We start from the raw sequence: 26,086 nt of genomic DNA, 5'->3' as shown, positions 1-26,086 counted from the left end.
ACCATGTTATGTTCACCAAAGAAATGAACTTTTGTTCTCTAAACACATGTGGTCACAGGTAAATACCAAACAAGTCCTAGAAAAAGCATGATGGTTGGTTTTCTGCCAAACGATCTGTTAGAGCAGCCAGCTGAACAGACAAAGACCAGGGTGTGGTTGCATCACACCCTGCCCCAGACATCATTCTGACTGTCAACTCAACAGTCCAGCGATTATGTGAAATGGGGTATCTTTTATACATTCTGTAGCTGTTATGTCTTGGTTGCCTTTCCATATCACAACACCTACCTAAACACACAGTTAGTCATATGAAAGATCAGTAACTGCAGTAACCATTACTGTTGGGGCTTTTTAATACTGCATACTCAATAGTGGGTTTCAACAGTGTCCTAAACAGCCACAGTCATGGTCACCATAGAAACCACTGGCCTTGAAACTGCTCTCGCTGCTGTAAATGACGGGCAGCGGCCTCGTATAATCATTCAGATATTCAGATAAAGAAAGTCGGAGGTCAGTATTAGTACACAGCCCCCCTCTCTTAAACAAGTATCATTATCGGTATATTTGTATGGCCTTCATATGACACATTATCTATATTGAATAAACACCTTACTTCCTAGCATGCTTTACTCAAACCATTATTAACCTGTTAAAGAGCTTACGAAATGAAGGACAATACTGTTCTTATTACGATAATATATATACTATTATTAATGGGAAATCATGTCATTCATGACAATATGCCCGCAGTATTTATAAATCGTGGTTTATTACAACTTTCCATGCTCACTTCCGATGTTACACGACCGCTCCGAACAAAACAGCTTTCGCCGGTTAGTGACGTCACGCACGTCACGAGTAGAACACCTGTTGAATAATACACTACCTCTGTGGCTGATGTCGGACTCTGGAGACAGAATCGAGTGACAGACAAGACTCATTTGGCGGAGATCCGATGCGGCAACAGAACACAGACTGGTATACATTTGACTTTAATTCATAGAGATTCTCAATAAATAGTAAATCAATAATAATACATCGTAATGTAGCAGGCAAACTTGGCTCAGGCAACAGAACAGAGACTGGTATATACATTTGACTAAAATTCAGAGATTCTCAAAAAATAGTAAATAAATAATAATGACTCTGCTGAAATAACCAGTTTAGATACATATAGCTGGTCAGGCTGTTGTAAATTGACCAGCCAGTATATATTAGGCTGGAATGGTTGGCTGGAGAGGGGTTTTGGACACTTCAGCTGGCCAGGAGGGCTGGTTTATCCATCTATCACCAGCTTATGTTTAATAATAGTATTAAATATACCCTGCTGGGAGCTTACCAGGATTCCAGGTGACCAGCATACATTAAATACTGGTATGATTATTTAAACAAGAGAACATAAATATATTACAAAGATTCACTGTGTCATGTATTCTGGTATCTACAAAATAAAGACATTGTATAGTGTTCATAATAGTATTTTAATTTAATAAATAGCTAGTTAATATAATAAAATACACAGTAACAATACAATAATTATACAAATAACAACCAACCTGCAAATCAACCTACACATCAAAATAAATATATTATCTAAAACCGGTGCATTTGATTTAAAATAAAAGTAATACATAGAATTCAATATTTAAATGGTAACAAAAACCGTAACACTATGTATGATAAGAACAAGGCAACAAAGAAAGTGTTTGTTGTTTTTCCTTGTTCATGTCTATAATGTTTCCCGTTGTGTAGCGTCCAGCCTTTCCCAATCTGGCCTGCACTTCTGTCTGTTGAAGCCACTTCTTGAAGCAAACTGAAAAGAAATGTACAGATATAAGTACACTGTAAAAAGAAAACTTAATATTTACGTTAACATTTGGGCTGCTGTGGTTGCCAGAACCGTTAAAGTATAATACATTACAAATTACAGTTGGTTGGCATAGAGTCTAGACGTTACAGTCAACAATTGCTTATGGTGAATTACAATGGCAAAAACAAATAGAGCTAGTGTACACGGTGCAGCTGTATTATCTGGGAAATAGAAGAATCGGATCAGGATTCGGTATTGGCAGACAATCAATATCAAATGAATCGGATCATTATTAGCATCTGATCACCTTTGTCGACTTGCAGCCTAAATACAAAGATAACTCCACTTCTCTCCTACCACTCTTACGTCTAATAAGCCTTGGTAGAACTAGTGTCCGAGTCATAGGGTCCAGAGGCCTGTACTACGAAGCCGGTTCAACCTAACCTGGATATGTTTGAGTTAGCCGGTTGGCCTAATCCAAAACATACGTGCTCTCGCTAAACGGTCCTACAACGGGGGTTATCAAGTGGATCGCTCAAGCCAGCCGTGTCCTATCTAGTTAGGTGCGCGTTCACATGAAAGGGGTGGTATCTGGAGCATTCGACCAATCACAAACATGGAGAAGCGCACTGACAGTGCAGCGTCATACTTCCTGAATGAAAAGTGCACTTTAATACTAGTCAAATATGAAGAAGTTAAACTTTAAACATCCATGACTTAAACATTACATGTGACTCGAGTGTTTCCTCAACTTAATGTGTTGCTTAAAATAATACTTCTACATACAGTATGTGACGCTGTGAGTGTTGCACGGCCAGATACGGCTCAGCTGACTCAGATCAGGAGATATACGATACATTATGAAGTGATGTGCCGCGGACTGTACTTAATGTACTCTGATCCGGTTACTTATGTTGTGGCAGATATTTAATAAGCTTTCTTAACGCTAATGTTATAATAGTCAGATGGCTCTGAAGATGGAGGTGATATTCTATTAATGTTCACGTTCACACAGTCGGTGATTTTTGCCGGCCGTCTTTCCTGCGACGGCAGCTTTTCTGTGTTTCCTTTCTCCTGTAATATGACTTGATCGCTTTAAACTCCGCACACTGAGCTCTGATTGGTCAGCAGGCGGTGCTTTCACTGAGTTGAGCTCTTAGCCTGCAACCTAACCTGCTCCGGGGCAGTTTAGCCGTTCAGCATAAGTTACCATGGAGATCTAGCCCGCTAAGAAGAGAACCAGCGTCGTAGGACCGGAAAGCCGGAGTTTTCCCTGAAGTTAGCCGCGAAGAGAACATCCTGCTTCGTAGTACAGGCCTCAGGACTGACTGAAGACATGTGGAACAGAGGACAGGCATGGTTCCATGTACAGGAAACTGGAACTTTGAACAGGTGTTTTCATCTTTTCTGCCTGAAGATTCACAAGTTCTTGATCAGGTGTTTGATGTGGGCTGGCATGATCCTTTCTGCAGCGATAAATAAAGAAAACAAAGATATTTTTTTTTTAATAATGGTAACAACAATAATATTAGTATAATTATGTATATAGCACTTACACAATTGCAAAGTGATTCTCACAACAAAAATAAAGAACAAAACAATATCAACAATAAAAAAACAAATTATTACAGGAATGTTGAGACAAATAAATGTTTTTTCAGTCTTTACAATGCAGAAATGACCTTCCAAAGGCTAAATTTAAACTCAATACCATAAATAACTGGGTACCAAAGTGCTTTACCTGATAGAACACGCTCCACACGGAGCAGCAACCATCCGGCTCGGCCTTTTGCTGCATATCATCTCCTCCCTCTCCACTGTTTCCAGTACATCTCTACTGTCCAATACAACTTAAATTCCCCAACAAATCCTATTTTAAAAAAAAAAAAAAAAAAAAAAAAAAAGTTAAAAACAATGACTGGCTGTTGGCATTGAAATGGATTAGAATCTCACCTTTTTCCTGGATGTCAGGAAGGCCATGGAGTCGTTCCCTTCAAGTCCGCAACCAGTCATAGGAGTTCAAATGCAAAGCCTGAATGATGACAAGAGCGAGAGACATACATTTTACAATTATATTTTTAATTCATACCAGAGCAGTGTGTACAGGCCCTGTACGACATGCAAAGAACAGATCAAATCCCCTGACAGACTCACACACTTTGGTGATGTCCTCATCTGATAACGTTTCATTTTTTAGCAGCATAGTAACATTACTCAAAGTATATGTGAGACCCAACTCATTTACAGTATGTTTTGCATCTCCTCAACAATGGTCTGTATAGTTGAGTAGAAAAAAACTGTCCCTACAATTTCAGGTAGATTAACACACATTTGTAAGAAATGTTTACAATGAACAGTGTGAGAAAAAGTTTTTAGAGAGTACTTGTCCATGGACAAGTGAGTTTGGCAATTTACTTGTCCGAATACATTCTTCACTTGTCCAGAATGGACAAAAATTGGGGCCACTGGAATCTTCTTCTTCGTCATCGTATTTTACACTTTCCCACGGTTTTTACAACACCGCTAACGTAAGTGAGCGGTAAGATGTTACTGCATCACACATAGGGATGGGTATCGTTTGGATTTTAACGATTCCGGTTCTGCTTTTCGATTCCGGTTATTTTCGGTTCTCGATTCCGGTTCTTTGAGAGGGTAAATAAGTCCCATGACAAACTGGGAGAAAAATATATTTATGAAAACATTAAGTCAAATCTGTATTCCTATTTACAAATCACTTCATACTGTTTAATTTCTTACGGTTATTGAATACAATTATATAAAAATAATCTCTGCATTATTTAGTTAGTTCTAAGTGGTGCAGTTTAAGAATGTACAATTGGCCCAGTCTCCTCTGATGTTACACTGCAACCTGCCTGTGAGACAGAGTCCAACCACACATCTCCAACACATAGGCCTAATAATAATAATAATAATAATAATAATAATAATAATAAATTATTATTATCTCAAAAAGAGAGATGCTAACAAATAATCTAGGAAGTTTAACCACTTGGATTAAACCGGAGGTGACAAGTCTCGGTGTCATCCTGGACTCAGATTTGAACTTTAACGCCCATTTAAACAAAGTGACCAAAATAGCTTTCTTTCATCTCAGAAACATAGGGAAGTTAAGACCATTCATAAATCACAATGATGCAGAGAAGATAATTCATGCTTTTATATCTAGCCGACTGCAATGCACTATTCACTGGTCTCCCCAAGAAAGCTAGACTCCAGCTCATTCAAAACTCTGCAGCTAGACTACTGACGAACACCAAAAGGAGGGAACACGTTAGTCCTGTCTCAGCTACTCTACACTGGCTTCCTGTAACTTTCAGAACTGATTTGAAGGTGCTTCTCCTTACATACAAAGCTCTAAATGGACAAGGACCCAGCTACATTGCTGACTCTCTAATAAACTACACACCCGCCAGAACACTGCGATCATCAGATGCAGGTCTATTAGAGGTCACCAGAAAGAGTCATAAGAAGATCGGTGATGCAGCCTTTGTAAACCACGTTACCCAACAATATTAGGGAAGCCAATACATTAGGCATTTTTAAAAGGCAGCTTAAAACCTATCTCTTTACCAAAGCATTTTTACACTATTATACTGCACTATTCCCTGTGATTGACATTGCACTATTTCTCTATGTTTTATTCCCCATGTTTTTATTTTTAATTATTTTATCCCACTTTTTGCTCTTGCTGCTTGTTTTACACTGATTTGATGTCTTGTTTTTTACTGATGTAAAGCACTTTGAACTGCAATCCCCTGCATGAAAGGTGCTATACAAATAAAGTTATTATTATTATTATTATATTTATAGCCTATAGGCCTAGCGCTTTTCTACAACTCAAAGCGCATACACATGTCCTGCAATACACATGCTGCAGCTGCCCAGCTAATCACTGTTTGTAAAAGTAAATAAATAGTATTTTCATTTCAATAATGTACTTTCTATACCCTGCTTCATAAACAATACTAACATGACATCCCTGTGCTCCTCCGAGTCTGGGGGTCCGGGGATGTGAGGACAGCGCGAGGACAGACAGGGAGGCTGCTTCACTTCATAAAGGAAATGGCGGTCAATATTAACGACACAGGAGCTAAAACGCTTAATAACCTTCATTACGTGTTAGAAAGAACATAAGAAAGTTTGACAACGATGAGGCTGTTAAACGGGCAGCGGATCCGCTATGTGTAGAAAGAGAGAGATAGAGAGACGCTGAGCTGCAACGTGCAGCGATCAGCTGATACGGAGCATAGAGAGAGAGAGCTGCGGTCCGCGGGGCTCCGCCTCCTGTCCTCACAACTCTTATTAATCCCGGTACTGGACAATTGTTATTTGTTCCTACTCGAAACCGAGTTTTGCTTCCCAACCCTGCCACTGTGCTACACTTCCCACCCCGCTCCGCCCCCGTCTAACTGTACAGAAAACGGCGAGATGCATTTCCTTATGAATCGACAAGCAGAACCGAAACTAACATTTCTAAACGAACAATGGCGGACACAGACAATTTGCGAATGAGTTCTGCCTTTTGTAAACTGAATTTATCAATAATTTGTCAATAAATCGGGGCGAAAAACGTCACTTGTCCACCGGACAAGTCAATTAAAAGATCTACTTGTCCGATATTGTAAATAACACGTCCCGGACGGTGGGACGTGTACTTTTTCGCACACTGAATGAAGCACAAAATCCCTCTTTGTATTAAGCGAGCTGCCACAGAAAGTGCAGCTTAACATGCTAACCTTTGGTGAGCTACAGTAAAGCTAACTTCATGCTCAACACAAAACCTTTAACGTGCATTACATTGACGATTTTAAACACAACTTAACTTTCTCTACTTGTAAGATAACGTTTAGTTAACTTACCCTTAAATAACTACATCACGTTTTTCAGTGGAAACACAAACTGCAGAAAACGTTAGCTGCTAACTGTTGTTAGCTAAGACAGCTAGCTCTTAAGGGAAGTAACATAGCCTCATGGCAAACGTAAGGTTGAGTTAACGTAACGTTGTAAGAAAGCAAAACGAACCTTCGAGAAAGCGTTTACTCTCTCTCCTTAGCGGGCATTGTTGATTGTTCGAAACACGATCTCTTGATGTGCTGCCCACACATCGTCGGTTTCATCGACCCCGGGTTACCTGGTCTAGCAAACGTCCGCCTCGTACGACGCACTTGTTTTGTCCATATACGCAAAATTTGATCATTTTTTGGCCACAAAACCATCCCATAACCAGATGTTGAGACGGCCCCACATCCCCATACAACATATCGCTTGCCAATTATTCTTGGCGTCTTATTGCTGTGCATCCTTTGTCGTAATATTTGGCCCTTCAATGCATTCAAACGGGACTGAGCTCAGCTGTGTTCCACTCATGACGTCACCGCCGGAAATGGCCGAAGTTGATGTTTCCGGCGCAACGAACGATTGTTACTAACTGACAACTTTTGTATGCTGTTATAATCGTGATTTATTAAAAATAGATCAATAATAAAAAAATCATATGGCACATTCCACAATACAAATGCAACCTATCATATACTAATCCCACTAACAGGTGCTAAAAGCATTTCGTAAGCTCTTTAAGCTTAACGGGCTTTTTTTTCCACGAAACTGTGTCTCAGGGCTTCTTAAAATGTAATAAACTATGAATGTGTCATACATGTACTCACTTAACGGAAAGAAACTAAGCTAACTGACCATATGAACAATTTTTACCGAAACAAAACACAAGTCTCACAATCAATCAATCAATGTTTATTTATATAGCCCAATATCACAAATGTTACATTTGTCTCAGTGGACTTCACAGTTTGTACAGAATATCAGTATGACAATACGACACCCTCTGTCCTTAGACCCTCACATCGGAAAAACTTCCGGAGAAAACCCACAGTTTAAAGGGAAAAATGGGAGAAACCTCAGGGAGAGCAACAGAGGAGGGATCCCTCTCCCAGGACGGACAGACGTGCAATAGATGCCGTGTGTAAATTGAAAAGATAATACATTTGCAACATAGGTAGTCCAAATGTTTGGAAATGCATGTGTGTATAATAGGAAGATGAATCCACGAGGATATCCATCCAGGACATATGATCCAGGACCACAGCCACGACTCAAGATCCAGGGCTCGCGATACAGGAGACAGGACCGCAGGATCATCCATGACTCCGGATCCCGGCGTATATAGACACCAAAAAGAAAGACATTTGGGGAAGCTGGGTTAATCGGAACATGAGAGTACACAGGTATAGACAGAGAGAAGGAAGAAGTAAGATGTCCCCCGACAAACTAAGCCTATATCAGCAAAACTAGGGGCTGAATCTAATCAGCCCTAACTATAAGCTTTATCAAAAAGGAAGGTCTTAAGCGCACTCTTAAAAACGGATAGGGTGTCTGCCGCCCGAACACAAACTGGAAGCTGATTCCACAAATGTGGAGCTTGATAAGAAAAGGCTCTGGCTCCCATTGTACTTTTAAAGACTCTAGGAACAAACGACAACCCTGAATTCTTGGAACACAATGCCCTAATAGGACATTAGGGTATAATGAGTTATTTAAGGTAAGATGGCGCCTCCCCATTAAGGGCTTTGTAGGCGAGAAGAAGAATTTTAAATTCTATCTTGTGTTCTATAGGGAGCAGAGATGTTCACAAGTCTTTTTTTGCAAGTCCAAGTCAAGTCTCAAGTCTTTGGTCACGAGTCCAAGTCAAGTCTCAAGTCTTTGTGGGGTGAGACTTGATCAAGTCTCAAGTCTTTGGTCACGAGTCCAAGTCAAGTCTCAAGTCTCTAAAAAAATAAAAGTCTCATGTCTCTTCTGGTTGTAATAAGCCTTCTATTGTCTGCTGCTATCCAGTCTGTTAAGAGTACTGCACAGCTATATCTAAGAAATTCAAAGCATGTACTGTATTATTATCACTCCTATATCTATTAGCATACAGTATCAGCACTGATTAGTTGTTTGTTATATGATCACATTAAACAGGCTATTGCAATGCAATGAGGAAAAACATCACACTTTAGCTAAATGCAAACAACTTATAAGCAAAACAATTCAGAATCAGAAATACGTCAAATACGTCTTTGTATCAACCGTATTGTTTAATTACACTGGATCTCTAATGACATCTTTTAAGTCTACTATTAATAAACATATTCCTCTATCCTCTCACTCAAAGCCAGTGTCATGGTAACCTGATAAACCTGTAACATTAACGTTACGTGGTCAACAATAAACCTGTAACCTGCCTATAAACCCACAGATGTATTTATGTATGTAACTATGTATTTTTCTACGTTTAACGTTAGCCAGTAGATGGTGGCAGCGGAACGTAATGATTAACGTTACCGACCTTTTTTTATGCCATGTCAAGAGTTGGATGTCAACGCCACTCAACTCAAACAAGTGTGACAAGCAAACATTCACTAATCTTTTCAAATATTCAGTTGCAAAGCTAGTAGCAAGCTAAGTTAACATTACATAGCTGATGCTGAGCTAAACATGTTTGCTAACCGTCCATGCGTTAATGTGACTGACCTCTCCGGGTGAGTTTTCAAGTGCCTGATGAAATTCGACGTTGTTGCGCCAGCATCCTTCATTTTGATATTGCAGACTTTGCAATGTGCGCTCCTTTTGTTGGTGCCGCCGGCGTTTTGTTCGAAGTGTTTGTAGTTGAACCTAATTACAAGCGGTACAGCCGCAGGTGTGCCGCCGGTGGCATTGTGTTACTACGAGGTAGTAACAGAGGCGCGCACGTCTGCGTAATGAGCCCGGCGAAAATAACTGGATGGCCTACCTGCCTGTCAGCCTTCCATCTGGGCACAAACTTATCTCGTGCCCTCATTGGTCATGTGCACGTTCGTGTGTGTTGGAGGAGGCGGGCTCTATAAGGAAGTAACAGCCTCTAGCAGATTATCTCCGGTTGTGTATTTTCAAATTCTAGCGATCTCGAGCCGGTTTCTCTCAAATGTACCTACCCCACCTTTAATACGCCAAAAATAGAAAACACAATGATTGTTCACGAGTCCCAACACACGAGTCCAAGTCGAGTCTGAAGTCTTTTGGTCACGAGTCCAAGTCAAGTCTGAAGTCTCTGTGTGTGCGACTCGAGTCCGAGTCGCAGACTCGAGTCCCCATCTCTGATAGGGAGCCAGTGTAAGGCAGCCAGAACAGGAGTAATGTGGTCCCTTTTCCTAACTCTGGTTAGTACTAGGGATGTAACGATACCAAAAACTCACGGTACGATAATATCGCGATAACAAGTCCACGGTACGGTATTTATCGCGATATTGAATAATAAAGAAAACATATTTTTTCAATATACATTTTTTTTACTCGGAAAATGTTTCTTTATTACATAATAAATCTGATTTGTAGTAGGATAGCAGTATTTTAAAGTGTCAAAAACAAAGTGACAGTAACAGACTGGAACAAGAAAACCAGTGTTTTTGTACCTATAGTACTACCAAACAAAGTAGGCATTTTCTTTGTGCCACTGCATCTCACAAATAAACAAGGACATTTAATAATCAGACCCTGCAATAAAATAAATCAAGTTTCACTTTAGTTTTTCAAGTAACTCAACTCAAACTCACTAGTCACTCACTCAGCATCATCAGACAGGTTTTTAGGAATATGAGAATGTCCACATTTCCAGGTGTTTATAAGCTGGGATGTTTGGGCATTTACAATATCCCCTGCTCTGGAAAAAAAACTCTCTCGCTTGGTACTGATGTTGCTGAGACAGCAGTGGTCGCGTTAACCGAATATTTTATTTAACAATGACGGAAAAATCTGAAAGCAGTCTGTCATTTTGACAGATTAGAACAAACTCGGAACAGCGCCAACGTTTCCCTGCAGCAAGGCTCTGGTGTTATGCCGTGTGCATGCCCTCCAAAAGGAAATGATATAGTTTCCAAACCGTACTTTGCCGTACAGATCAACACATGTATGGGAGGTTTTGCTTTACGCTGTGTGGTGACACACCGCCCCCCTGTTGACAGTTCACGAGCATGCTCTCTCTCTCTGTAGTTCAGACCCGACGGGTAATAAGGGATTATGACGGACATTTTACGATCCTGTCTGTCAAAATGACGGACAGCGGAAAAGTCTAACGCCACCTCAGTGGGACGGAGAGATACGCTTTGGCCATGGGTGACAGCAGTGGGTCAAACTGTGCATTGTCTCTCCACCACTTCAAAAACAATACAGTTTTTGCCAAGAAGGTGAGGCTTATTGACAGATATACTGTTGGTACTTGTCAATGTCTCTAGGTGTGTAAATGTAGCACTGTAAATACGATGTCCTTTTGTGTTCTTGCTGCCATGTTGGACAGGTCACTCTTGAAAAAGAGATCGATGATCTCAATGGGACCACCTGGTTAAATAAAGGTTTAAAACAAAAAAAAGTGTTTTAAAAAAAATAATATATATTTTTTTAATTTATTTTTTTAAATCGCGGTAGATTTTGTCAGTCTCACGACGGTATTGGGACGTTTATTTACCGCGATATTCGGTATATCGTTACATCCCTAGTTAGTACACAAGCTGCAGCATTTTGAATCAGCTGAAGCGACTTGACTGACTTCTTGGTACACCCTGATAATAAGGAGTTACAATAATCCAGCCTTGAAGTAACAAATGCATGGACTAGTTTCTCTGCATCGTTTTGAGGCAAGATATGCCTGATTTTTGCAATGTTACGTAGATGGAAGTAGGCGGTCCTTGAAATTGATTTTATGTTGGCGTTAAAGGATAAATCTTGATCAAATATAACGCCAAGATTCCTTACAGTCTCACTGGAGGCCAAATTAATGCCATCCATAGTTAGTATATGTTTAGATAATTTGTTTCGTAGATTCTAAGGGCCGAGTACAATAACTTCAGTTTTGGTCGTGTTTAACATCAAAAAAGCCCCGATAATATAATATATTTTTTGGGTAAAAACAAAGAAAAAAATACTGCGGTGTGGGTGGATTGGGATGAGGGGCGCTTGTTTTTCACTCGGCTCCTCCCGTTTTGCCAGTACTGTGGTATTAGTAGTTTAGGAAGAGAGGAGTTTTTCACAAATCCAGCGCTCCCTAATTCATGCCTGGCTGTGACGTAAATAGTGTGCGGCCGTGAAGCCAGGACAGTAAACAAACATGTCGTCGGTAGTATGGGACTATTTCAAAGTTTCAGAGTTAGATAGTTCGCTTGCTATTTGTATTAACAAATGCAATGCAGAAGTTCCACGAAGAGGGAAAAAGGCAACGAGCTATAATACTTCCAACCTGATTAGTCACCTGAAACATCGCCATCGCTACGATGGTGTGTTAAAAGCGTACGAAGACGCCTGCGCTGCTAAACTAGCGGCGAATCCAAAGCCAGCTGCAAAGGCACCGGGGCTTTTACCTATCGACGAGGCTTTTGAAAAAGGCAAGAAGTTTGCCAGAGACGACCCCAGGGCTAAAACGATCTCTAACTTCATCATAGAAATGATGGCGCTTGACGACCAGCCCTTCGAAGATAAAGGATTCAGTCGGCTAGTTCATCATTTAACCAGGTGTGAAAAAACTACAGGTACATTTAATATATATATATATATATATATTATATTAGTATCGGTCTTGAGAAGCAGGAAGTTATCGGTACCGGTTTCGGTTTCAAAAAACCAATATCGTGCATCCCTATCCATCCATCCATCCATCCATCCATCCATCTTCTCCCGCTTATCCGTGGTCGGGTCGCGGGGGTAGCAGTTCCAGCAGAGAGCCCCAAACTTTCTTTTCCCTGGCGACATCAACCAGCTCTGACTGGGGGATCCCAAGGCGCTCCCAGGCCAGCGAAGAGATATAATCCCTCCACCTGGTCCTAGGTCTACCCCTTGGTCTCTTCCCAGCCGGACGTGCCTGGAACACCTCCCTAGGGAGGCGCCCAGGTGGCATCCTAACTAGGTGCCCGAACCACCTCAACTGGCTCCTTTCGACGCGAAGGAGGAGCGGCTCAACTCCGAGTCCCTCCCTGATGACCGAACTTCTCACCTTATCCCTAAGGGAGACACCAGCCACCCTGCGGAGAAAACCCATCTCGGCCGCTTGTATCCGAGATCTCGTTCTTTCGGTCTTGGCCCATCCTTCATGACCATAGGTGAGGGTATGAATGAAAATGGCCCGGTAGACAGAGAGCTTTGCCTTCTGGCTCAGCTCCCTTTTCCTCACAACGGTGCGGTAAAGCGACTGCAGTACCGCTCCCGCTGCTCCGATTCTCCGGCCCATCTCACGCTCCATTGTTCCCTCACTCGAGAACAAGACCCCGAGATACTTGAACTCCTTCACTTGGGGTAAGGACTCATTCCCTACTTGGAGTGGACAGTCATCGGTTTCCTGCTGAGAACCATGGCCTCAGATTTGGAGGTGCTGATCCTCATCCCAGCCGCTTCACACTCGGTTGCGAACCGATTCAGTGAGTGCTGAAGGTAAAGATAGAAGATAAAGCCATCAGAACCACATCATCTGCAAAAAGCAGTGGTGCAATCCTTAGTCCACCGAACTGCAGACCCCCCCCCCCACGACTACGCCTCGAAATCCGATCCATGTATATTACAAACAGGATTGGTGACAAAGCGCAGCCCTGGCGGAGGCCAACCCTCACCGGAAATGGGTCCGACTTACTGCCGAGGACCCGGACACAGCTCTCGCTTTGGGAGTACAGAGATTGGATGGCCCTGAGTAGAGACCCCCTCACCCCATACTCCCGCAGCACCTCCCACAGTAACTCCCTGGGAACTCGGTCATAGGCCTTCTCCAAGTCTACAAAACACATGTAGACCGGATAAGCGTACTCCCAGGCCCCCTCCAGGATCCTTGCGAGAGTAAACAGCTCATCCGTCGTTCCACGACCAGGAAGGAATCCGCATTGTTCCTCCTCAATCTGAGGTTCTACAATCGGCCTGACCCTCCTTTCGAGTACCTTGGAGTAAACTTTCCCGGGGAGGCTGAGTAGTGTGATGCCCCTTTTTGAAAAGGGGAACCACCAACCCGGTCTGCCACTCCTTCGGTACTGTTTCCGACTTCCACGCAACGTTGATGAGACGTGTCAACCATGACAGTCCCTCAACACCCAGAGCCTTCAGCATTTCCGGGCGGATCTCATCCACCCCCGGGGCTTTGCCACTGTGGAGTTGTTTGACGACCTCAGTGACCTCCCCCCGGGAGATTGGTGTTGATCCCCCGTCATACTCCAGCTCTGCCTCTAACATAGAGGGCGGAGTTGTCGGGTTCAGGAGTTCCTCAAATTGTTCCTTCCAACGCCCTAACACTCCATCAGTTGAGGTCAACAACGTCCCATCCTTACTGTACACAGCTTGGATGGTTCCCTGCTTCCCCCTCCTGAGGTGTCGGACAGTTTTCCAGAACAACTTTGGTGCCGCCCGAAAGTCCTTCTCCATGTCTTCTCCGAACTTCTCCCACACCCGCTGCTTTGCAATATGTGTATTGATATGGCTGGGTGGAGTGACCTCATTTATGCTGACATATTCTTCATGTCTCAACCAAGTTTCAGTGAGACAGCATATATCAATATTATAATCTGATATTAAATCATTTACCAATATTGCTTTAGATGCTAGGGATCTTATGTTTAAGAGACCACATTTAATCTTCCTGTTTTGTTGCACTGTAGTAGTTGTTACATTTACTTTTATTAGGTTATTATGTATGACACCTATTAGGTTTTACCTTAAATTGTCCTTGGGCAGACACACACACCGTTAATATTGGGTATTTTATTGGGTTCGGGATTCCTATGGATGACTTCCTAGGAAAGAGCGCAGAGAAGCGTATAAGACTGACTCCGCCTCCTGGTCCCAACTCCAGTTTGTCATTAAGTCCACAAAGCCCTGAAATGTTTGCCGAAATGAGATTTGCACCTTCCAAAGTAGGATGAATGCCGTCTCTCTTAATCAGACCAGGTTTTCCCCAGAAGGCCGTCCAATTATTTACGAAGCCCACATTGTTTGCTGGGCACCACCAAGACAACCAGCGCTAAAATTATGACATGCGGCTATACATGTCATCGTTGATCAGATTGGGGAGGGGACCAGAGAAGATTACTTTGTTTTAGCATAACTACACACCGACTCCACATTAAGTTTGGTGCATTCTGATTGGCGTAAACGAACATCATTACCACAGACGTGAATAACAATCCTACTGTATTTACGTTTACTCTTAGCCAGCAGTTTAAGATGCGCCTCAACGTCGCCCGCTCTGGCCCCCGGAATGCATGTTACTGTGGAGGCTTCGGTCTCTAAATTCACGTGTCTCATAGAGTTACCAATAACCAGAGTTGGCTTCTCAGTGGGTGTCTCGCTGAGTGGGGAATATCTGGTGGATACGTGAACGGGTTGGTGGGGACCTGCGGGTTTCGCGTTATGCCCCTTCTGAATAGTCACCCAGTCTCCCTGCTGATCGGGAGTTGCCGGGGGACGGCTAAGAGGAGCTACCTTTTGCCGGTCCAAAAAACGGAGATATGCTCACCTTTTGCTGTTATTCTGATCAAAAGTTGTGTTCAATGGCATTAAAACGAGAAACGTGGCTGAAAGTTAATCCAATGTGTCTGTCACTTTGAAAAAATGATTGATAATTCCATTTTTATGTAAAAAACTGAGTTTTCATATTAGCTGCTAATGATAGCTTCCAGAGTGTATGACAGCTTCCTGTTTTGGGTATTCTGGCTACTCGGCACTCTCACTCCTTATTTGGTAACGTGTGTGTGTATGTGGAACTTCCCCTCGATTCCATTGGCTCTGACGGTTAAAAAGAGATGTCAATCATCAAAATCGACCAAGGGGTGCCAGAGATATGGAAAATGCACCCAAATGACCCCAGCAGTGGTTTTTTTTCTCTAAACGTCAAATGTCACTTGTTTTGCATCAATCTTGATACAGGGTACTTATTATATGTTTATAGTTTGGATTCCTAAAGCTTTTAGTCTACTATCCCATCATTCAATAGTGGTTTTCACTATAAGTAATGTTTTTCTTTTGGACGGACACAATAATTTACATTTTTTTTACTATGTTCAATCTGAATTTACTTTAAAATAAAAAAAATCTATATTGATTCTGACTTTTCTATATCCAACTCACAGGTTTATCATTACTTTGAGAACAAAGATTATTAATTTACCCCTTTTTTAGAAGTGAAGTTATGGTCATTTGTTCTGGGAATGTCATTTTCGAGCCTGAGACCTGGAAAACAGGCTCGGGGCTTAGCAGGTTAACATGGTGGCATATATAGTCCAATTGAACGAAGAATGCATTCTTAGTTTAAATGGCTCAACAAGCAGTACCCATTGGCTCCCAGTGAAATGGTATCTCATTTAATGACCCATCTCTAAACACAGGCTTGAGAATGTGCAGGTTTGAGTTCTTTTGTGACTCTAAATGGTCACGTAACGACAGACCAGATTGGGCCTGTTTATGTTACACACCAGTGGTTTGATGAGGACATGTTGCACTCTCCTACCCGCAGGCCGGCCACTAAGGTTTTCCGTCAGTTAGATGTTTTACCACCACATAGGACTTCTGGGTGGGGGGCAGATAGTGTCCCATGCTTGTGTTTTAATGTCTTAAAGGTTGTGGCTTGTGCAGATTTGAATGCTTTCACCCTGGGAACCAAATTGAGCATCATCCTGTGGATTAGTGTTGTCACGATACCAACATTTTGGTTTCGATACCGATACCAAGTCAAGAATTGCGATTCCGATTCTTTTTCGATACTTTTCTTAAAAAAAGGGAAACACGGAATATCGGCTTTAAAATTAGGAATAACAGATGATTTTAGCAGTCAGAACAACTAAAGCAGCAGTGTTACTAAGAACATAAACGCCAAAGTGTCACATCTAATATAAATATATATAAAAGCATTTATTTTAATTGTGTAGCAGTGAGTTTAACATTTTGGCAGCACTGTTGAGCATTTTGAAAATGTATTTTCATGCCTCTGTGCAAGGCTGAGTCTTTCTATCTTTATAGCCACTGGTGTAAAGTAACTAAGTTCATAAACTCAAGTACTACTTGGGTACAATTTTGAGATACTTGTACTTTATTTAAGTATTTCAATGTTTCTTTTGCTACGTTGTACTTCTAATCCACTACAGTTCAGAGGTACATGGTGTACTTGTACTCCACTGCATGTATTAATCCCTTTAGTTACTTCACAGATCTGGATGAATGATGTGAAATCTAACCAAGTGTTGAATCAGACTTTAGTTCCACCTGGAGTAAATCCACCAGCTACCCTGCAGTCTACAAAGTACTTCAAACTAGCTGCACCTTCACCAGCTTTGAGAACACTTTCATGATCAATCATTATAAAACATATCATATATATTATTCTGAAATGGACCAATCTGCACAATGACTACTTTTACTGTCGCTACTTTAATACTTTTACTTGAGGAACATTTTGAATGCAGTACTTTTACTGTAACAGAGTATTCCTACACTCTGGTGCTTCTAGTACAAGACCTGAGTACTTCTACTTTTACTGTCGCTACTTTAACTATATTTTGATGATAATACTTTTGTACTTTTATTTGAGGAACATTTTGATTGCAGGATTGTTCCTACATTCTGGTACTTCTACTTTAACTCAAGTACAAGACCTGGGTACTTCTACTTTTACTCAAGTACAAGATATATACTTATACCACCTCCGTTTATAGCCTATGAAAAAAACTAATAGAAAACGAAGGCTAAAGCTAACGTTAGCAGATAGTGATGCTAGTTTGCTAGTTACATTTGCTCAACGATAATATTGCGACAGAAAAACTTTTCAGTGCACATCACCCTCTGCCGCTCCGACAGGGAGCTCTGCTCTGAACACCTGAACGGCCCGTTCACAGACTTCTGGCGTCTTTTTTGTCAACAAGCCGAGGCGCAGCGGCCATGCTTCTTGTTTTCTCACATGCTCTGGCAGCTAGCGCGTGGCCGCATGCACGAGAGAGAGGGGAGGGACTTAGAACGTGCTTGAGAAGAGCGGGACTGCAGGCACAGCTGCAGTGCAGGGAGTGGAAGCAGAGCGCTGAACACACACGGCTCTTATTAAAACGGCGCTTTTTCACAGGAGTACTTTTCCCCGTCATTCTTAAAGTACCGATACTAATGAAACGGAGGAATCGTACCGTTTTTAACGGCAGGGTATCGCGGTACCTTTCAAGTATCGGTACACCGTGCAACACTACTGTGGATATGATAATATATTACTGTGCTTGTCATGTGGAGATTTTACACTTAAGACCAGATGTTGGGGCATTCAAATATTAATGTCTTTCAGCTTGCCTCTGCCACACACAGGATTAGCCACATCCCAGGCTACTGAGATAACACTGGTCCATGAAATGTCCCCAGGGTTTCATCTCTGCGATGGTGTCACAACCCCAAAATAATTAAAGGCCAAGCGCTTGTGGGTTGTCCTTAGGGCAATAGGTTTTAATGAAACTCGCTCCCGGGGTTGGAGACTATAAACTTTTAGTTGTGTATGAGATTTAAAATGTTGCTGCTGCTAGGATCATAAATTCTATCATAGATAAGGTCAGAAAAAGAATTCCAGTCATCCACATTCTGCAATGTCACTTCATTCAAGTGACGCACGACATTGATCAGGTCCTGCAGGTTTATAATCATACAGGCTGTCAATAATAAAAGGTGCACTCTGTGAACATAGTCTTGATAAACGTTATCAAGGGTGAATGCTACACATACTAGACTAAATGGCTCCACCGATTGAAGGCATTGTCAGTATATTTAGAAGTGTAATTCTAGGTGTCCTTTAGCAGTGGTGCAAGTTCACATGACACTGTGCAATAGCTTTGATGATAGCACAAGTGATAATGAGTTATGACCAGTGCCTGCTTGTTCTCTCTCACACAAATGTGTTGCTTCCAAGAATTAGTTTTGATGGTGGGGGCTTGGGCAACATGTCAATGAGAGAAAGAAACTGTTTCCTCTTCCCCAGTGGGAAAAAAAAAGTCTGTGAAAACAACCCATAAACATCTACAGTGAGTTATTTACATTAGTGGTTCCTATAAAAATCTAGATTCCTGAATTTCTTTGTCATTTGATGGGTTTCATCAGATGATGACATTCTGTAGTCTTCTAATGCTCTTACGTGTCTAGTCAGGACGGTACAATCGACTATGAATGACCTGTGACCTTACTTGGCTTACTCTCAGCGCAGATTGTTCTGTAGTAAAGTGGAAAGGGCAGGTTGGTAATCAACAAGGTAAGTACCCGCCCTTGAATTAAGTTGACATGGAAAGCTGGTTAGTCTCGCTTCCTTGGAGCACAGCTTGTGTCTGTGTCCCGTCTCATTTGTTTGATATTGTTAAGTTGTTAAAAAAAGACCCCCCTTTGGTTCTTTCGAGAAGAGTTTCTTCTGGTTCTTTACTGCATCAACTTGTGGCCTGTTTCACTTGTTTGGGATTTCTGAAGATACTTACAAAGCACGTTATAAATGACGCTTTATGATTAATTGAAAATACCTCTAATTTGCATAAGAAAATGTGCACTGCCATTACCAAAGCATACAACAGAAGCTGCTGGACTGTTATAGTGTGGGCAACACATCCTGTCCAATTTCAGTTTGAAAAACTGCAATCATTCAGATTTCTAATGTAAACAACATCATCAGATAATGTAATTCGCAAAGTAGGCCTGGTTTATTTAGTGAAGCTAGTGCTTTAGTGAGTTACTTATCTTTTGACTTACTCACTGGATGTGCTCTTTAGTCAGATGTGTGTGTGTATGTGTTTTATCATCCAGTTAACCATACACTAAGTGGTGTGTAAATAAAGGTATGTCAGTATGGACACAAGCAAACATAAGGCTTTGTATCATTCGTTCAGTTGATTATAACCACCAGATTTTCCTTCTCCTACTGTTAACAAGTCCTCTTAGCCTCTTTACCATTCTCTATATAAATGTTTATTAAAGTAATAGTTATACCATAAGAAATAAACAGTTTTTTACAAGGGTTGCAAGCACTGCCGATTTCACGAAGAATCATCCCCAAATAATCATCTCGTTGCTTGCTAAAATGTCTGCTTCGGACAAGTCCGTTTGGCTATCATACAAACATCCCAAGCTGTCGTGTGACTATGTATCACAAGTTAAGTTTGGAATATTTGTAGTATTCATTTAATTAATAGTAGTAATTGACAATTGGCTAATGACTGAAGTTGATGTCAGGCTTTGCTTGTGACATGTTGATCATAGACCGTGCCAAATATAGGAGAGGGTATCAGGCTAATTCAGGCTTACAGGGGTTAAGTAGCAATCAGCAAACCTGATGATACTGGCAAAGGGTTAACAGCACCAACGCAGCTATAAGCAGGACAGTGCTGCTTCCTTTTAAGGGCTTCTGGAAAGTGCCATAGAAAGGGAGAGGGAGAGGAAAGAGAGGGTGGGACACTGGGAAAGGGATATACTGTATGGGGTATGGGGAGGGAGAGCGAGAGAACAAGAGAATTTTTGTGGGAGGGAAATGGAGAGAGTAAGATAATGGGAAAGGTAAAGAGAGTTGGAAGAGAGTTGCATGGTGGGAAACAGGGACTGAAACGGTACAGGCGTGAGAATATTGTTCCAAGCTCATGTGATAGAAGAGGAAGTTATAGCCTGCAAGAGGAAGACTAGAGCAACTACTTTCTTTTCGTAGTGGTACGAGAACATTATTGCTTTGTGTAGGAACAGCATTGTTTGATGGGGAAAAGCTTGATCATACTGGGTTAATATAAAATGACAAAAAAGTGTTGATCTAAAGAGACGAGCTATAAGTCGTGTAAGCTAATGAACCCTAGCTGCCCATCTGTAACAGAGGGAACCCTGAGTGTGTGTGCCTGTGTATATATATATATATATTTTGAGTATATGAAATGCAGATATGTCCAGTGTCCCTCTTATCTCTTTTTGTTTTACAACCTCTGTGTAATAAATCCAAGATTCACACAAGTTCTCCACAACCATAGATCACAGAGCTGAGAGATTGAGTGAGTTGGCTATTTAAATTCTTATAGCCCCGATCACCACAGCGCATTTGTAGATTGAAAATGAGGCGCAGCGCATTTTATTTTTTTACCATGACAACCAAACACTTGAAAGCATGTATTTTGCTAGTCATCAACCTGTATGGTACCTTTTATAGATAAAAGTATTTGAAGGTTTTTCAACTCAAGGGGGCACCTGAGAAAGCATGAGACATCGGAGCGGAACAATGCAAAGCACTCAGCGACACAAAACACTTATCTCTACTCAACGATTAAAAGAGAAAAATAAAAGCTGCCGAGGCTGCTGAAAAAAGCTCCATGTGATCGGGGCCCATGTCTGTTCTCCTCATGTTTATTCTCCATATATCATGCTTGGCATTTGCTTACAGGTTCAGCCATCTGTGTCTCCCAGTGAGGGAGTGAGAGATCTCCGCTCTTATTCATTTAAATGACGGGGAGTGTACGGTATAAGTGAATAACGTGATCTGCTGCTTGACACTACCAGTCCATCCTGTTGGCTGTCTTTAAAACAGAACTGGCTCTCACTTTGGGAGACATACTGTACTTACTGTCAAAGGTGTATAAGCAGATACAAGTTTGTAGTTGCAGAGACGCTTATTAAAAACGTAGTTAATTCATAAATAAAGTATGCATAGTACATTCCTTCCCTACCTTTACCTTTCAGTACTACACCGGTCATTGATACATGTTTTGAACTGCTATTGTTCCTTATCTTTGCCTCTCTGCTTCCAAAACCTTCTCAACATTTTAGAGTAGCCCTGATTATTGATTTATCCAGGTCTTCTTCTTATGCAGAACTCCAGTAGACAAAAAACACTGAATCAAATAAATATCATCTGTTCCTCTTTTCCCATGTAGTTTCCTATCAATGCATTTTCCCAGCTGACTATCATATGACACAAACTGCCGCTGGCCAATACTAATGTCACACATTAAATCCTTGAATTCCACCACAAAACATGATCCTACTGGTGTTAAACAAAAGTACATTTTTATTATTCAGTATTTGGAGTGCATGCTCAACCCATTTGGTAAGGCTCCAATTAGCTGGAGGCAATAATTGACATGTTTGACACTTACGGCCCGTCCACACAGCGGCGTGCGTTGAAAGCTTCACCATTCACTTTGAATGGGGGTGACGTCACTTTGTCACCGAACTGCATTGCGGGGAAGCGACACGGAGCTTTGCTGGCGTGGCTCGCTGCAAAAGTTGAGCAATGTTCAACTTTTGAAGCCTCGGCAGAAGCGTCAGCCAATGGAATCATATGCCAGTACAAGCTCTAGCCAATCAAACCGCTGCTTGTGTGTCAAGGGCGGGAGATTCATGTGATTGTTGTTGGTCGAGTTTCAGACACGCCCGCCGGGCAAGCTTCAACGCACGCCGCTGTGTGGACGGGCCGTTAGTGTTAAGTTTGACTCTGGTATGACTAGGATTGCAAAATTCCGGGAATTTTCAAAGATGGAAACTTTCCATGGGAATAAACGGGAATTTATGGGAATAAACGGGAATTTATGGAACAAACTGGAATTTATGGGAATAAACTGGGAATCTATGGAATAAACGGGAATTTATGGAATAAACTGGGAATTTATGGAATAAACGGGAATTTATGGAATAAACTGGGAATTTTCTAAATTGAAGGCTGGCTCTTCATAGGGAACTTAAATATAGTTGGAAAGTATTTTTTAGCATAATCTTGACTAAAACAAACGGATTGCCATTCAAGTACACTTCAATATCCATGCCATTCCTCAATCACATGCACATAGCACACTGGCTTACTGCATGGCTATTGAGACCACACCCCCTACAGGCACTGTGCATTACTCAATCACATGCACAGATGATTTCTAGAAGTAATATTTAACTCAACATTCATGTTTTTGTTCTTCAATGAAACAAATGATTGTTTAATAAAATAATTAAAACAAAAAAACAATATGGAATATTTCCAAAATTCACCAGCTTAACTTCCCATGGAAACTTACCGGACATGTTCCACCCCTTTGCAACCCTAGGTATGACGCACAACAAGCCACCCGTCATGATACGTCAGCAGATCTGTTACCTGCATATTTGACCTAGAATGACACAAAAGGATTCACAACAAGGCTCATTATCTACTGTCTGCTGCAGAAAGTGGTCAGGATGTCTTTCTTTGCAATGTGATGCATTTATTGTGAGCTTAGACAATGAATCCTTATTTATTTTCAAGGTATTGGATAGATTTTGGATAATGGAAAAAACATCTGTAAGATACCAGAGCTTATTATTTCCTATAGGTAAATCAAATCTGAGTGGAAAATGGTGAACCACTGTAGACACAGCTTTTAGAGGTCCTCTTAAAGATTCTGCTCATTTCATTCATCTATGGTGCGATTCCACTATATAATATGAATTATCAAAAGATGTGTTTGTCACTATCAATTAAAATGTGCTATAATGCATTGAAAATTAAATATATATTGCCCACGCCAATACAGAAGTTCATGTAAAATCAGTTTTAGGACAAGCAAAGAAAGCAATAATAGATACTGGTGGTATTGTGTGTGTTGTTGTGTGTCTGTGTACCTCCGACGGTCTGTCATTCTGCTTTTTATGACGCTTCTCTTTACATGTACTGCAAGTTGAGGGCCGCGTGATGAAAGCGATAGTGTGCAAATGTATGAACTTGTGTTGTGCGGACATCATGTGATTAGATTTCCACATTATCCTGATATTCAGTGAAAGCTGTGGAGGCCCAGAGTTAGTGCTGCTGAGGTCAGCATTTCAGCACACACTGACATAAAGAGCCAGATTACATGGATCCTCTCCGGCGAGGAGGACACGCAGGGCTGGATTTCTGCTCGCTCTGCCTGCATGGCTCTCCCAAGAGATGGAACGGGTTCAGAAGGACAACATAGAGGAGGACAGACTTGGAAAGATGTATTGATAACAGATTATGATGATAAACAGTGGATCCATTGCTGGCTGAATTGTCCATGTTTTAGTTTTATCGTTTTCATTTCCTTGTCAGACACTTTTTAATATAGTAGATCAAACAGTTTTCCAAAATCCTCTCCCCTCTGTATGAACGAGTTGCACATGTGCTTAGGACTGCACAATGTGAAACTAGTGAAAATATAATTCAGAATAAGCCTACCTCTTTTGGTGCACATCCTCCAAAGAAACCACTATCATTTAATGATAATATGAATACTTTTTAATTCCCTCTAATATTGCGAATCATATCGCTATTGCAATATTAGTCCATATTATCACAAATACATATTTTTAAAATCCTGCAGCCCTACATAATGCTTTTTATGGCATGATAAGGGAGGGCTTTCTATGTATATCAGATAGGGCTCTATAAGCCTGCAGTTGGACTGCATGTGGGTGTGCAGCAGAGACAGGAGCTGCTCTGAGTCTGCTGTTATACTCTCCCATTGTTGTGTGCCTTCCAATGCCCGTGTCTGCCTGCGTGGTTTTATGATGTTGCGCATGTATATCTTGTTCTGTGTGTGTTCTCGTCCGCTTGCTTTACTATGTGCCAAAGTGCAAGTTTAAGCCTGTGGGTGGTGTGTGTGTGTGTGTGTGTGTGTGTGTGTGTGTGTGTGTGTGTGTGTGTGTGTGTGTGTGTGTGTGTGTGTGTGTGTGTGTGTGTGTGTGTGTGTGTGTGTGTGTGTTGTGTGTGTGTGTGTGTGTGTGTGTGTGTGTGTGTGTGTGTGTGTGTGTGTGTGTGTGTGTGTGTGTGTGTGTGTGTGTGTGTGTGTGTGTGTGTGTGTGTGTGTGTGTGTGTGGTGTGTGTGTGTGTGTGTGTGTGTGTCAGCAGAGGCTGTCAGTGACGTCTGAGGCTGCCTGCTCTGGAGGAGAGGCAACACGTGAGGGGAGCTCCTTGCTCCACATCTGACCCCTGCTGTTATCAATCAGGCCTTGAGAGGAGATGGGGGGAGGAGGGAGAAAAGGAGAGAGGAGAAGAGATGGAGCGGACAGAGTGGGAGGATAGAAGAGGAGGAACAGATGGCAGGGGCAGTTTTTTAGGAAGAGGAATGGGGAAGAGACAGTGAAATGATGAAGGAAGGGATAGCAATAAGTGTGATTGGATGAGATTGTATTAAGTTAAAGTTACAATAACACACACACACAAGTATTTTGACACACTAAATACAAGTTGAGTGTAGGAATTTTTAATGGGGGGAAAAAAGCCAGTAAAACTGAAACAAGAAACCTTTATTTTACATGATTTGTTTGATAATAAATCATACAAATAATTAATTTGAATAGATTGTTGATCAATCCGATACAAAGGGCAATACCTTTTTTTTTTATACAACAAAACATAAATTCATTCAACTCAGACAAACTAAAAGTATTTTTAGAATATGAATTGTATATTTATTTGATCTATTATTAATGAAAGAACAATAAATCCGAAGTGGTCAGCTGTCGACTGATTCATGAAATGGACACACATCAGAGTCCTGCATCGGGTCAGACGGGTTGACCCGCAAAAAAGGTGATTCGCGCGGGTGGTATTTTTCCGGGTTCGGTTCTGGGTAAAAACAAAGATGATGCGGGTCGGGTCGCGGGGTATTGCATAATACATATATTGAAATAATAATAAATTAGTTTAATGTTTAAAATCCTCAGACCTCTCCCCCGCAGGGACCGTGCATAATCATAACCTCTGCAGCGCATCAATCTGCTGCTGAGCGCGCCACATTCGAAATGGCTGAGGTGAAGCTCTCTAGCGGAGAATACAGCATTTTCAATAACACTTCCTCAAGAGTGAAATCCAACGTCTGGAGGCTTTTGGTGTCATCCTAGAATCTAGATGGAGAAAGAACCAACATCCCACGCTTTTTGAGACAAATATGCGTGTGTTAATAATTGTACGTTTTCACTGCTCATATATATGCGGGGTCGGGTTGCGGATCTTGTGCCGACGGGTCGGGTCGGGTTTGCGGAACTAATTGGCAATATGTGCGGGTAGCGGGGGGCGGGTTCGGTATTGCACGTTGCGGGTGTGGGGCGGGAGCGGGTCTTGAAAATCAGACCCGTGCAGGACTCTGCACATTGGCGGTTTAGGTGAAAGAGGTGTCTCTGGGTCAGCGGCTGCCTCCTCACTGGCCTCTTTATCATATGTACGCTCTCAAATTAATTAATTCTCAGTGTGACGGTGCGGATCACATTGAGTGACTGACTCCGCCACTGACAGCCGACACACACGCACAC

At 41.7% G+C, this 26,086-nt stretch overlaps 1 protein-coding gene and 1 long non-coding RNA gene across 3 annotated transcripts in view; one reads left to right on the top strand and one right to left on the bottom strand.

Moving 5' to 3' along the window:
* prkar2aa (protein kinase, cAMP-dependent, regulatory, type II, alpha A) overlaps positions 1–26,086 on the top strand; it is a 72,500-nt gene that overhangs the window by 17,662 nt on the left and 28,752 nt on the right. The window lies entirely within an intron of this gene.
* On the bottom strand, positions 723–4,617 carry LOC139434190 (uncharacterized). The gene is made up of 3 exons (XR_011643600.1): positions 3,552–4,617; positions 3,021–3,276; positions 723–1,813 (listed from the first exon to the last, which is right to left on the bottom strand). It is a non-coding gene; the product is annotated as an uncharacterized lncRNA (long non-coding RNA).

Source organism: Pseudochaenichthys georgianus, chromosome 7, assembly GCF_902827115.2.
Source record: "Pseudochaenichthys georgianus chromosome 7, fPseGeo1.2, whole genome shotgun sequence".
Lineage (NCBI taxonomy): Eukaryota > Metazoa > Chordata > Actinopteri > Perciformes > Channichthyidae > Pseudochaenichthys > Pseudochaenichthys georgianus.
Note: the sequence above shows the minus strand (reverse complement) of the source record. Positions and strands in the feature narration are given on the sequence as shown.